Below are 14,149 nucleotides of genomic sequence, written 5' to 3'. Positions count from 1 at the left end.
TTCAGGGGAACTGAAATTCATCCACTCCATTCCCCCTGCCCCATACCGGTGCTTGAAGCCTACCTGTGACACGCAGGGCCATCCGACACCCACTTGCACAGTGCCAGTGACAGGGAGCTCCCTAATGCTTGACGCTGCCTGTCCCACATGACACAGCTCGATCACACTATTCTTCCTGGTCGTGAGCCAAACGCCTGTCTCCCAGGGGCTTCTACCTACGGATGGTACTTTGCAACTGCACAGAACACGTCCCCTCTTCCTTCGCATGACAAGCCCTCAGCTGCTGGAAGACAGCAACCCTGTCCCCTGGTGTCGCCTCTTCTCTAGTCTGAGACATTTGCAGCCTGTTCGTTCATTCGTTGGGAACCTTCAACTTTTCTTCTAAGGCTTGAGTTCTGCATTCTGTCAACTATCTGAGGCGCTCCCAGGAAGGACTCCTGATTGCCTGGGGCTCTTCTCATTCCGGGTCTCCTGCAGCGGGTGTCATCTGGCAGCTCAGGGGGAGGGCAGCACTGTCACTACCTGCGTTCTGGACACAGATTGGGCACGCGCCGTTGCTTTTCCCAGGCAAAGAAGAGGCAGCAGAGGAGAATTCTTTCTCATTCCTCGAGAAGGTTCCTGTGAGATTGGCGGCACCGTTCCGCCCAGCCGTACCCACAGGGTGTCTGCGAGTCCAAGTCTCCAAAGTAGGAGGAGCTCCTCGGGCTCCCGCTCTCCGTTATCAGCAGGGGCACCTTCCCGATGCCTTCAAACACTCGGTTTGAAAAGGGTTGCTGTTCAAATCTTACCGGAGTCATAGGGCTCGTGGCCGACACACTGTACCCAAAGAGGAAGGATAATTAAATCACATGCTTCACATCCCAGCACCAGCGATGACAAAGTTTGTGAGACGGGAGGGCACCCTCGTGTGTTGTATTCATCAGACATTTTGGTATATAAACATCCGGCATAAAAATCAGTGCCATAATGGAAAGAAAGGAGAGCTTTGGGGAGGAGTGGAGAGGATCAAAGTTTATGAAAGGCCTTTTTTAATGAGTCAGTTACATAATACTTTCCCCCAATCTTTATGGGTAACATAATTAGTCATTTCAAAGGTAATATTAATAAGAACTCTCAGGTAGCACTAAAACATGTTTTTTTTCCTTCTATAATTACCCAGTTCAAAAAGAGTCTTTGATGTATGAAGAGCGGTAATGCAAGGAGATACTTCACAGGTTCATTCACAGTGCAGCGCTGAAGCCGAATTTGTAAGTATGATTCAGACAAGGGCTGACACAGATTGGGTTCTACCTCGCACTATTTAACAGGAGGTGCTAAGGACATTAAAGATGCATACAAGATTTAGAGGGGATGCTTAACCTACTTAAGAGAGAGACTATTTTCAAGTGGTTTTGAGTTGTGCATTTGTATGCAATTGATCACGTTCGTGACAAATGCTGTTTATGCATTCATCAAAACTGGTCCAAAGTAACTCTGTGTGACAACAGTTTAAAGTCGAGTTCTAGTTACTGAATGATTTCTTTTAAATTTTAGATGTGTTTTTTTTTTTTTTCCTGATTAAGGCTGGTCTTCTCCAAAATTAGTTCCATTTACAAGATACAGGTCCTAATTTGGCCCGAGCTGACGAAGGGGCAGTAAGCCCTAGCCTGGGATAAGAAGTGTTGTCTCTTATCGGCAACTGGGGAGTATGCCTCAATCAATGAGAGGCTTAGTTATTTCCCTTTCCACCACTGGCTTTAGAGGTGTGCCTCTGGGCTTATTAAAAGGTGTTTCATACGCCTGGAAGGATGAACTCCCTCCTCAGGGATGTACCTTCTCCCCCAGATCATCTGAATTTACTCGATGGTGGAATCGGATGATATCGAATTACCCCCAGAGTGCACCATCGAGTAAAACTGATTCTCCGTATTTGAAACGCGAGATTTCATGAAACGGCGGGCCTATTGCATATTACCACCGATGCATTTGATTAAGGTAGGGAGGATGCAGTTGAAAGGAATATAATTTCCTGAAAAGATATCTTCAGCAAGGAACGTTGGAGCAAGCTCTTTCACTTCTCAAAATGAGCTAGACCCGTAAGGTGTGGAGAGCTCACAGCAGATTTTCCACTGTCATCCTTTTCATTCACACTCGAAGGATATTAATCTATTTTTATGTTCTTGCTATTCCCAAGATAAGAACACCCGTGCACCCTTATCCAATTGTCCTAAGCCTACCTATTCATCAGGCTCCAGTGCTGACCGCCCAGGCTTAACACCAAGCGTCACTCCTCCACTAACAACAAAAATCTCACACGCACACACAGACACGCATGCACGTGAGGCTGCTCTGTAACGCCTTCGATCCTCCCCAAGAAAGAAATGAAGCAGGGACTCATCTTCCCATTGGGCAGTGGTAAGTGAATGCTGGGGACTCCAAAGCACACATCCTTTCCACTACACCACATAGGTTGACTGTTATTGTAAAGTCGACTAACATGGTTAAGTTAATGGAGAAAGGACTAAGTAAGCAATGACGTTTTTATCTTTCAGTATTGGACAAAGAATAGGTTTCACAGGCAACAGAGCATGCTATGTAATTTCTAACAATGGGGCAGATGCTTAAATTAATGTGATCTGAAGACTTCACAGTCAAACCCAGCAGAATCAGAAAAGGCCCAATTTTCCACCAATGATTATTTCTCCACCATATTATCCGTACGATGGCTCACGGCTAAGACGCTAATGGATCCAAAACAACTTGTGGGTAGAATCACTTTGCTGGACTTAGACACACAAGCTGGGTGTGCCACTGGCTGAGGAGCAGAAGATGGTCTGGATTCCAGACTCTCCTAATTTCAAATGCATCCCATACTCATCTAACACGGAGCTGTCCGACTGGCTGTTATTTGTAATAATAGGATGTTGTCCCAAGCCTTGTCTTATTCAACTTCGTATCTCCAGTGCCTGGTATGTGGTACCTGGTTAATATGAGATGCTGTTATTAGCATCTACTGTTTCTATGCATGGATTAATAATAAGAATCATAACCGAATTGATAAGAAGAATAATAACCATACCAAGATTCGCCAAGCGCTTACCGTGCACCAGATGCTTATTTCCCACACTCGGTCTTTTGGCACTACAAACTAAAGAGGCAGGGGTCACTATCATACTCCTTTGGAGACACAAAGAGGTGACGTGACTTGTCCAAGGCCACACAATTAGTAAATGGCGGGGTCTGCTTGGTGAATTCCCCGCATTTTGCTCTACTAACTTGTGCTGCGTAGTCATTATGCATTAGTCACTGGGATCTAGAAAGGATACAAAGTCAAGAACCTTCCTCAGAAGGGCTCATGCTGCTGGATGTGCTAACCACCTCGCGAGCCGTGTGCACACATGTACGTGTGTGTGCGCTCCTGAGTGCGTATATTTAGGTTAAAAAGCATAACATGAATATTCAGGTCCTTACCTCGAAGAGTTAACTGAAGAGATGATTCGTTTTTCAGATAACCATCTTAATGAATAAAAGGTGGGATCTCACATATTTCATTGTTGTTGTTGCTAGAATCAGAAAGATCCCCAAAAGACCCCCGGACGAAGAGTAAGGAGAGCTTAACTCATGTCTGAGTTTGGCCAAAAGCTACCCGAGTGAGCCCGGTCAAGTTGCTTGCCCGCTCCGGGCCACAGGAGAAAGGGAGCTAATGCGCGTGCAAGGTTCCGGGAAGCACACGGTGTCAAAGGCAAGGTTCGTGGCAACCTGGCCCGCGAGCAGAGCTAGAGCATTGCCAGCATGAGCCCAGCAGATGGGTAGCTCAGGCTCCGTCCGCGGCTCCAGATGAGAGGGGCTCTGTCCACCTTCCCCCTTCCCCTTGCTGAAATGCTAAGAACAGAAGTGTAGCTTGGGAAGTACCAGTAAGTGGGAACAGCTGAATGCTTTTAAATTACAAGGACGACCGAATAGACAAAGCCACGAAATCAGGCCGGAGTTGATTTTCACAGAGGCCTGGACTGAAACGACCTTGGACTCCAACTTCCACTGGGGGAGGGGATACTTTTCCTTCTGTTTTTCGTTCCAGGAAGTGTAATAGGATAGTAAATATATACACTGCGCAGTCTGCCATGCCTCCGGGGCCTCGGGATGCAGGAACATCGGCACCCCCTTTTCTCCAAAACGAATGTAAACTTGAGACTCGTGAGCTCAGCCCATGTGCCCCGACCAGGTGAATGAGGTATGTTCACTGGAGAGTCAAATCTGCTTCTTGAGCCAAAGCGCCCCCCTTCCTCCTGAGCAAAACCACGTGTGTGTGGGGGGGGGGGTGGCGGGGGGGGGGGGGAATAAGGGGATGTTAATAATTTACCAGAAAACCTAATTTGCTTGAATGAATGATTTAGAACCTTCGTATCCATGAGCCCCAGCAGCTCTCTGAAGAGGCAGAAATGGGGGCTGAGGTGGAGTTAGGCATCAGGGTGGCCAGGCAATAAGGGTCAAGGGCCCTTGGTGTCCCTGGCAGGGCCTGTCCAGGGAACTGGGCCTCGGGAGAACAGCAGCCAAACCGTTCCTCAGTCCTCAATCCGCTGTCACTTGCTAACTGGCTGAGGGAAGCCAGGCAGGGAGAGTATCTGCACAGACACCTGTAGCAGCAGTGGGGCCGTTCGGTAGGAAATGGACCACAGGGCTGAGGTGGGCCGTGGAGTGGGCCCCCGGAGGGAGCCCAGCACTCAGCCGGGAGAGGAGTCTGCACACGCTGCCACTCCCAGTGTGGCCTCCCAGCAGGCAGCCCCTGCAGAGACGTGCACCTGCTCCTCCTGGCCGGCTCTCCTTCCCGGCAGGCCCTGGGAGGACAAGGACTGGAGGCTGGAGCCCTTTGGCCAGGGTCGTAAAAGTACCCATGCGAGGAAGGAGGGTGCAGGGGAAGAGCTACTGGTCTCTCTCTGTCTCTCTCTCTGTCTCTCTCTCTGTCTCACTCTCCCTCCCCTCTGGACCCTCCCAGGATAGACACTGTGTTTCCCAGACTGTTTTCTCCTAAAGATGCTCCTACAAAATATCCCGCTTACTTCGGGTTCAAGGGTGTATTTAACCCTGACCAGGCCACAATCTAGCACATCGATAGCACCTGGGAAATGAGGACCTAGTTGGAAGACTGGATTGCCACAGTACATCTTGGCCCCACTGAGGCATTTACCAAACCTCACACAGAACTCCTACAGCTAAGGATGGAGATGTGCAAGGCGTATTAACATGCCCTAAGTTGAATAAACTTACACAAATTGTTGAGTAAATAAGGTCAACCTAGAAGGCAGCCTCCAGAGGCATTTCCTAAGGCTCTGCCATTTGTGGTCCTTCCTTGTTTACCAGTTTTAATGATAATAATGCCTTACTTGTTATTGGGCCTTCTGATTGACAGAGATACTCAGAAGCACTATCTCATTTAATCAACAACTTAAGAACATACAACATGTGTGCTTATCAAAACTGTAGGTGACACTAAACTGTGAATATCAAAATTCAGAAACACGTTGCAAACCTGGCCTGAAGCCAATAAGATGAATTTTAACAGAGGTAAATGAAAACTGCAATTATGTTCTGCAAACCAAGTGTAAAATTGCAGAATGAGAAAGCCCACCTGACTTAGCTGTGATTCATGGGATGAAAATGCAAGGATTTTAGTTGACCCGAAGCAAACTTGAGGGGATTCAGCAGCCAAAAGAACCAATGCCAACACAGGTGATATCAAGGTAAGTATGCTGCCTCCAGTGCAGAAGACGATCATTGATTGCACACAATAGTACGCTGTATGGGACAGGCCACATCTGAAACACACCGCCATCCTGGATGGCTCATTTCAGCAGGGGCCTGGGAATACTGCGCTCTCTTAACAGGGATGGCTGCTAGAACTGTAAGAGCTTGGAAAGCATTACAGGTATAAATGCACTTTAAGAGAGAACATCTAGGGGGCGCCTGGGTGGCTCAGTCGGTTAAGCATCCGACTTCAGCTCAGGTCATGATCTTACACTCCTGAGTTCGAGCCCCGAGTTGGGCTCTGTGCTGACAGCTCAGACCCTGGAGCCTGCTTCGGATTCTGTGACTCCTTCTCTCTCTGTCCCTTTGCCTCTCACGCTCTGTCTCTCTCTCAAAAATAAACAAACATTAAAAAAAAACATTTTTAAAGAGAACATTTAGTCTACAGAAGAGGGAAGGTCTGAGAAGTGCATTCAAATATGAGAGAGCCTAAGGGCTCTCATATGGGAGAGATTTGGAACCTGCTTTGTGGACCAAGAGGTTAGGACTATGTCCTGTAGGGAGAAGTTACCGGGGAACCAATGTTAGCTCAAACTATACAAGATTTTCCATTCATGTGGCCTTTTCAACCATGGAGCCTACTGCTTTAGAAGGCAATGGGGACGCATCTCTAAAGGCAAGGGGGCCTGTGCCCAGGGTACTAGAAAAGGGATTCCTAGAGAGGCAGGGGAGGGAGGTTAAGGACCAACCGCACCGCCTTCCGTGAACCTTTGATCGTCTTCTTCATCTCGGTACGGCCGAGGATATTTATGGTGCAAAACTGAATCTGAAAGAGCAGGCTTTGCTGTTATTGTTGTTGTTTTATGTGACATGCAAACACGGCTGAGCAAACTGGCTAAGGAAGTCCATCACTGTCCCAGGGACGGTGGGGAAGGAGGGCTGTGGAGGGCCTTCTGGCTCGCGGTGAGACAGCTAACAGCCCAATTCGTCTGTTTGCTCAGCTCTTGGAAGGTCCAACGACGGTGGGCTTTTCTGGGCTTGATCGCTGATGCTCCTGCCAAGCCTCTCAAGTGGTCAAAATGCTGTTCCATGAAACTGAATGGATACTCTTCTCTTTGGAATGGTCTTAAGACAGTCTCCTGAGACTGCATCTCTGATTTCTATGCAAGTGCCGGTAGGGAAGAAGCATAAATTCAACTGTCATACGAAACATCACTTCCCAACAATAGGCCAACACATCATGCAATCCACCAGGGAAAAAAAAAAGTAAGAAAAAGGCTAATTGTTTTAAAAGTTTCTAACACTAAGTTATGATTTCATTGACATGTTCTAAAAAATCCTGATAGTATTTTTGTCTTCAAATAAATAACTGACTGCTTTATTTAAAGCTCTTTAGGGCCGGCAGTTGTTTCAGGGAATCTGGAAATTTTCTCCATCAGCCTCAGGACTATACAGGCACAAGGTGCACCTTAGACTGCTGCCTTCATCCTGCCCACCCCTCCCCCCCCCAACCAGGGTTCTATTTTAAAAGGACCTAATTCCAGGGGCACCTGAGTGGCTCAGTTGGTTAAGCGACCGACTTCAGCTCAGGTCATGATCTCGAGGTTTTGAGTTTGAGACCCTCATCGGGCTCTGTGCTGACAGCTCGGAGCCTGGAGCCTGCTTCAGATTCTGTGTCTCCCTCTCTCTCTACCCCTCCTTGTGCTCTGTCTCTCTCTGTCTCATAAATAAATATTAAAAAACATTTTAAAGGGCCTAATTCTAATTTACAGTTGGGGAGCGTGGTGATCAGTGACCCCGTGGCCACACCATGTGTTCGTTCAGACAATCGATCCATCTTCTTGCCATGGCCGATGCGAGGAGTTGCATTTCGTTCACTCAGTGTAACGGGGATGTGTACGGCCATGTGCAGTTACACTTCACCACTCTACGCACACAGTCCACAGAGAAACCTCTAGCAACAGGTGGGCAGACCACCATGGTGACACATTGGGCGCAACTCAACCTTTCTAAGCCAGGAGCTTGTTTCCTTCAGCCATAAGCTAATTTTGACACTGTTAATCTTTTTCAAAAGTGATTTTTAAAGTTCGATGTCCAGTTTCTAATTCTTGTGTTTCAAATTATTTTGCCATCAACTACATCCAAATGACCATCATTTAAAATGTAATACAGGGGCGCTTGGGCGGCTCAGTCGGTAAAGTGTCCGACTTTGGCTCAGATCATGATCTCACGGCTTGTGAGTTCGAGCCCCGCCTCGGGCTCTGTGCTGACAGCTCAGAGCCTGGAGCCTGCTTCAGATTCTGTGTCTCCCTCTCTGTCTGCCCCTCCCCTGCTCACACCCTGTCTCTGTCTCTGTCTCTGTCTCTGTCTCTGTCTCTCTCTCTCTCTCTCTCTCTCACCCCCTTCTCAAAAATAAGTAAACCTTAAAAAAATTAAACTATACTATAATATTATAGCCATTTTTTTTCCCAAGCAACTTCACCGGATAGCATGACACACGCTATCATCATAACATGAAAGAATTCTGTTTTTAAATTCTTTTTAATGTTTCTTTATTTTTGACAGAGAAAGACAGAGTGTGAGCAGAGGAGGGGCAGAGAGAGAGGGAGACACAGACCTGGAAGTAGGCTCAGGCTCCGAGCTGTCAGCACAGAGCCTGACGCAGGGCTTGAACTCACAAACTGCAAGATCATGACCTGAGCTGAAGTCGGATGCCCAACTGAGCGAGCCAGCTGGGAGCGCCTAATGAAAGAATTCTTTATGGCTAAGCTCTAATATGCTCCTTTACCTCCAGGTCAGCTAAACCAATTTGACAAAATTTATACACTTTCATTGGCTGCTCCCCCAACACCATCTTTAATGATCTACATTTAATTTCATTCATCCAAAAAACATTATTATGGTTTTGCTCTCTGCAACGTACGTAAGAGCCGGGTAGCTGGAGCAGGTCCAGGTACAGGGTTGCGGCTGGCTCTAGGTAACCAGAGTATTCATAATTGGAATGGGTATAGGATAACAATTATTAGTTATCATTCAAAAGTAGAGCTAAAATAAACCTGTCAGAGTTGAATTAAAAAAAAAAAAAAAGAAAAGAAACAGTTTTGCTATCGACTTGCTACCACGTTCCAGAAATCACCCAAGACATTTGCTGATCTCACATTGCGGGACAGACAGAGATTGCAGATGTAGCAACACGGATTCTGCTGTAAGTAAAAGACAAGTCCAGGCACAGGGAGGCAAGAGGATACATTTGTTGCAATCCCCAGTCTAAGCCTTTTTAAAGACTTATGCCAGGCGTCAGTATTCCTTTCTAGAGGCTGCTATAGCTTTTCAAACATGATAGCTTTCTTGTAGTTTACATTTATCACATTAAGAAAAATGGTAATGAGGAGTTCATGACAACTGCTTTTAGAAGGAACAAAGGCTCAATTGCTGAGGAAAAAAAAGAAGTAATATCTATTTTCATGGAAAGAGCCCTCCAGTGAACAACTTGGCCGTAGCTTTGCTCTCTCATTATTTCTGAGCTCAGGAAAAATAAGGCATCAGGCCACTAATACAGTTGAAACTCCAGCCAATATGATTTGCATGGAATTGTCTTTCCTCTGAAACAGCTATTTCCATCTTAGACTCACAGAATCACAGCGCCAGGGGGGATGAAAGAGAACTGATTTGCCCCATTCACATGAAATTAACTAACAAATTGATCATAAGGTGTTGGTCTAGCTATGGTACACCAGGCCCTCCTACCCCATCAACACACTCTCCCCAATAAAAATAAAAATAAGCCAACAGAGGCATCAAACTCTGCAGTAGCCTGAATTTAACAACATCAAAACCACGCCTCAGTGAAATCGATTCAGAAATCCCCCTCAGAATATTCCAAGCCCCTAACAGGCTGCGTCTTCTTCACTGCCTGGACAGTCACTCCTCTCTCCAGATTAGTTTCTTTCTGCAATTACTTCAAATAATGGGAAGTAAATAGCTTCTTTATTCCATATTAAGAGTGGCAAAGAAGCAGCACAAGTGAGGGCCGTATCTTTTTCTAAAGGGATGTCTGGCTAATGGAGAAAGAGAACATTCTAAACTCAGTAAGAACACTCGAGGGGCCAGGCAGTGTGGACATAAAACCTTGCCCCAGAGGCATGCTATAAAGCTTCAGTCCTGGGTGAAAATCAGGAAGGCTGGTCCTTCTCTGCCTTGGTGAAAACAGCTACTTGCCACACAGCATAAGCTAGAAGTAGCTACTGACATGTGATACCTCTTTGGAAATCAGAACACAGAGATACTATATACTAAGTATTTGCTACACAGAAATCCAATCTGATTCTTGCATTTCATCACCTAGTCATGTTTTGGTGTTGTTTTTTTTTTTTTTTTAAATAAAAAGGTGGCAATCACAGTTACAGTCTATTATCAAAGTGTCTTTTCATTAAGAGTTTCCTGTTGGCATCTTTGAGGCACACCATGAGAAAGGGACCCCATCCAACTCCCCCCAGCCCTGCCAAGCTTTGTTCAATGATCTTGTAAGAGTCCACTGCCCATGGATGTCTCTAAATCCTCTTTAACTCTATCCGTTTCAGCCTATACCATCTCTTGGGGTAACCAGATCAATACATTTCCTCCTTGCTATAAATTTTGGCAAGTACCATAGAGAAGATCCAAAGAGAATAATGTCAAACCCTTTGCTGGAAAGGTTCTAGTGAGCAAATGTTACATTGAGCTTGTGGTAAATAAATGCACACGAAGGACGCTCCCTCACAAACCTGCCTGTCTCAGGCCTGGGCTTCAGATCGTGGTGTGTAATCAACTCCTGTCCGAACGCCAGTTGTCAACCAGTGATTTTCTACTGGGCTCCAGTCACATGCTTCTCCCCAGCACAACAGCACCCAAGCACCGCCCTCCTCCCGCCACAGCCATCCCGCCACTGACTCCTGCTCATCTAGTCTGTCCTTCATTTGCTTTCAAAAAGAAATGTGCAAAATCATTAAAAACAATCCCAGACAGGGATTTGCAAGCTACCCACAGAGACTGTTATGCAGCTGACAGAAATCAACGTGGCAGGGTCTCTAGGCTAATTAAACACATGTAACAATTTGAAAAGCTGCAAAGTGCCTTATGAACCATGCAGTGGTCAAAAACAAAAAAGAAAAAAAATGTCCTGTATTAAAGATGTGAAAGGAGCTCATATATTTAATAATTAGGAAAACCATCGCAGGGGCAATTTAAACTCCTCAGCTGAACCAGACTAGAGTGTGTGAGGGGTTGAAACACAGACTTCAAAGTCACACTTTGAGAATACTTGGAATTGCTGAATGACAATTCAGCCAGGGGTGCCTGGGTGGCTCGGTCGGTTTAAGCGTCCGACTTCGGGTCAGGTCATGATCTTGCAGTTTGTGAGTTCAAGCCCCGCGTTGGGCTCTGTGCTGACAGCTCGGAGCCTGGAGCCTGTTTCCCTCTCTCTCTGACCCACCCACGCTTGCGCTCTGTCTCTCTGTCTCTCAAAAATGAATAAACGTTAAAAAAAAATAAGAGTCACCATTAAATCCAATAGAAGTTTGCGAGGATTTAGTGGTGAGAATTCTCTGGATATTTCAATGTTTCATTTATGTCACCGTGTCTCGTCCGCTCAAGGGTCCAGGGAAATCATTCCCATTGTTCTCATTTCACAGATCAGATAAGCCGCATCTCACACAAGAGCAACCTCTGGCACAAAGTCACACAGCCAGCACATGGCGGGTGAAGGACCTCTGTCCAGGTGGTGGCTTTGCACCCTGGGCTTTGGCCACCACTGTGCTCCATCAGGATGGTCTCTCTCAACGGGAACATGGTCGAACATGCAGCAGGAACCAGACGTTGTCCCCTTTCTGCAGGCCAACCATATCTCAGTGGTTTTAGGAGCTACTTTATAAGTGTTTTGAAACCACTGCCCTCGCTCATGCTAGTTTCCCAATTCATTGTCATGTGCGCATCACACAGCCTGGATGGCATAGACAAGAAAGTAAGCCTTGTCACTAACACAGAATTCAACGAATGTCTTTTCACAGGACTTAGGCCACTTTAAGGTTAATCATCTGGATCTAGGGTCCCTGGAATTGTATTAGATCAAGGTGTAGGCAGCCACCTCCTGTACGAAGTAATGGATCTTCTGAAAAAGCTGAAGAGGGCAGGAAAGAGGGAGTGAAAGAGAGGGAAGGGTGAATACAAATCAGGTGCAGGGTTTTTATAGTATCATTTTTCTGAAAAGGGCCCTTCCAGGGTCTCATGTAACCCTCATGCACCTAATGGACTGAGGATGTGAACTTCTATTATAATTTAACTAATTTAAACTTCAGTAACCAGCCACATGTGGCTACTGTTACTGTACTGGGCAGAGCAAAATCGTCAACACTTTGATTTTACAGGTGGAAAACCCAAAGCCCATAATGGTTCAGAGACTAGTCAAGGGGCTCTGTGGTCTTTGCTAAGTGACACGGACCAACATTGACTTTGGTATCAAAAGTGCTAGGTGTGTGAGGCTGTGCTAGCAGCTCTTGGGCTAAAGAACAGGAAAGAGGCTGCAAGATTTGAGGGCGGACAAGCTCCTCGGGTTTTCTCCAGCCCTTAACAGGTTCCAAGAAGCTGCAAGGGACTGAAGAGAAAACTACCAGAGGCCCAGGTAGCCGGGATGCTTTTATCTGGCATAGCTTTAGATGGGCCTTTGACCTGTATTCTGTGATCTGGCAAATTCTAATAAACATGTTGCCAGGGGAGAGCTGGATGAGTTGGCTTGTGTTAGCATGATCATCCCAGGAATGGAAGATTTGGGGGAAGTACGCCATTTTGACACAATCTTTGCCGTGAGGCTGAGTGTCTAATGGAAGCAACATACCGGTTTTCAGCCATAAGACAAAGTCTAGAAAACTCCCTCTGGAGGAAAAAAGGCACGTGTCATGGAGGCATCTTTCTTGTGACCACGATGATAATAAACACAGTGAATGGTACCAAATCAGCCCCTTTAACATTATTTAAGAGATTCGGATCAGCTTTCTCTCCGATTATAGTAGCATATGGGGCCTCCACCTTTGCTTTTCATCGATGCCTTGCTTAAAGCAGTAATGCCAACCTTATGGGACTTTGAGGAGCAATATTAAAAATGGGTTAGAGCAAAGGTATTAAGTAATACTTGGCAATGGAAAAACCTAGCACAAAAAGTAATGCTAAATACATTATTTGAAGAAATAAGAAATGCAGTCACTACAATGCCTAATATTCATATAACTATTCTACTTACCAAACACTATTATCTGCTTATTAACTTCACGGAAAACATATTATTACTTTACCAAGGGTGGGCATGATACTGTGAGACCATTTTCTTTAACCGTTCCTCTACAAACTGAAGTCACACGACAAACACCTACCTCTATGCACTTTATTATCCACCCACACTCGTCACCTTCATGAACATGTGGGAGTGGAGGGGCTTCTGGGCTAGGCCAATGGGACACAGCCTCTGATCTAAGGAGCCTCACGTTATGCCACGAGAGGCACAAGTGACAAGTGCAGATGCAGAAAAGGTGGTGAGGGGACCCAGAGGAAGGAGAGAGAGATTCATTTCATTTGGACAGTTAGGGCTTCAGAGAAGAGCGATCCTAGGGGAAAGGACGTCTGTGGAGAATGGAGGAAGAGCGGCGACAGGCAAGGTAGGCACGAGCGATGACCTACCGGAAGGGCCATGACCGCCAAGATAAGGATATGGGAGTTTCTCCTCTAGGTGCTGGGGAAGCACTGCACCTCTGCTTGAATGCCTCTGGCAACAGAACCCGCACTTCCTTTCATCCTCAGACAAATCCACCAATTAGGACAGGGGAGAGAAGAAGGACCTAACATTTACCCAGTGTTCCAAGCACGGTTCTAGGGCCTTAGCACACCCCGGCCCATTCAATCCTCCCACTAATCCTGAAAATTACACAGTATCATCCCAGTTTTGTAAATGAGATCCAGAATGGCTAAATTACCCAAGAATGCTCCGCAGGGGAGAAGAGCCAAGCTCTACTCCCTTAACCATGATGTCTCCCTAGAACGTTCTTCCTTTTACTGCTCAGATACTTATCCCTTTAGAACTGCCCCTCAGGGGTTGTGTTCCACCATTTGAGGCCTCCTCACCTAAATCCACCCTTGAGCCTCGCTCCCACACTGGAAGTCCCTCAGGCAGCTGTGGCCTGTTTCCTCTTCTAGGTCAATCTTCTTTCGGTTAGCCTGGCTCTTCGGCCATTCTGATTCTGAATGCACTCACTATTCTGCCTACCCTTTGCTAAATGCATTTCAGTTCAGCAGCGTACCTCTTAAGATTTGTTATGGAACACACATAAATTTTAGAGATTGACAGAAGTTAGAAAAGGAAAAAAAAAACCCCACCCATAATCCTGTCACTCTAACAAAATAAACT

The 14,149-nt window shown here is 46.2% G+C and overlaps 1 protein-coding gene across 8 annotated transcripts in view; it reads right to left on the bottom strand.

Moving 5' to 3' along the window:
• Nucleotides 1–14,149, bottom strand: part of AFF2 (AF4/FMR2 family member 2) — a 452,543-nt gene that overhangs the window by 144,250 nt on the left and 294,144 nt on the right. The gene's annotated exons all lie outside the window — the stretch shown is intronic.

Source organism: Panthera tigris, chromosome X (genome assembly GCF_018350195.1).
Source record: "Panthera tigris isolate Pti1 chromosome X, P.tigris_Pti1_mat1.1, whole genome shotgun sequence".
Lineage (NCBI taxonomy): Eukaryota > Metazoa > Chordata > Mammalia > Carnivora > Felidae > Panthera > Panthera tigris.
This window is presented reverse-complemented; position numbering and strand designations above follow the sequence as displayed.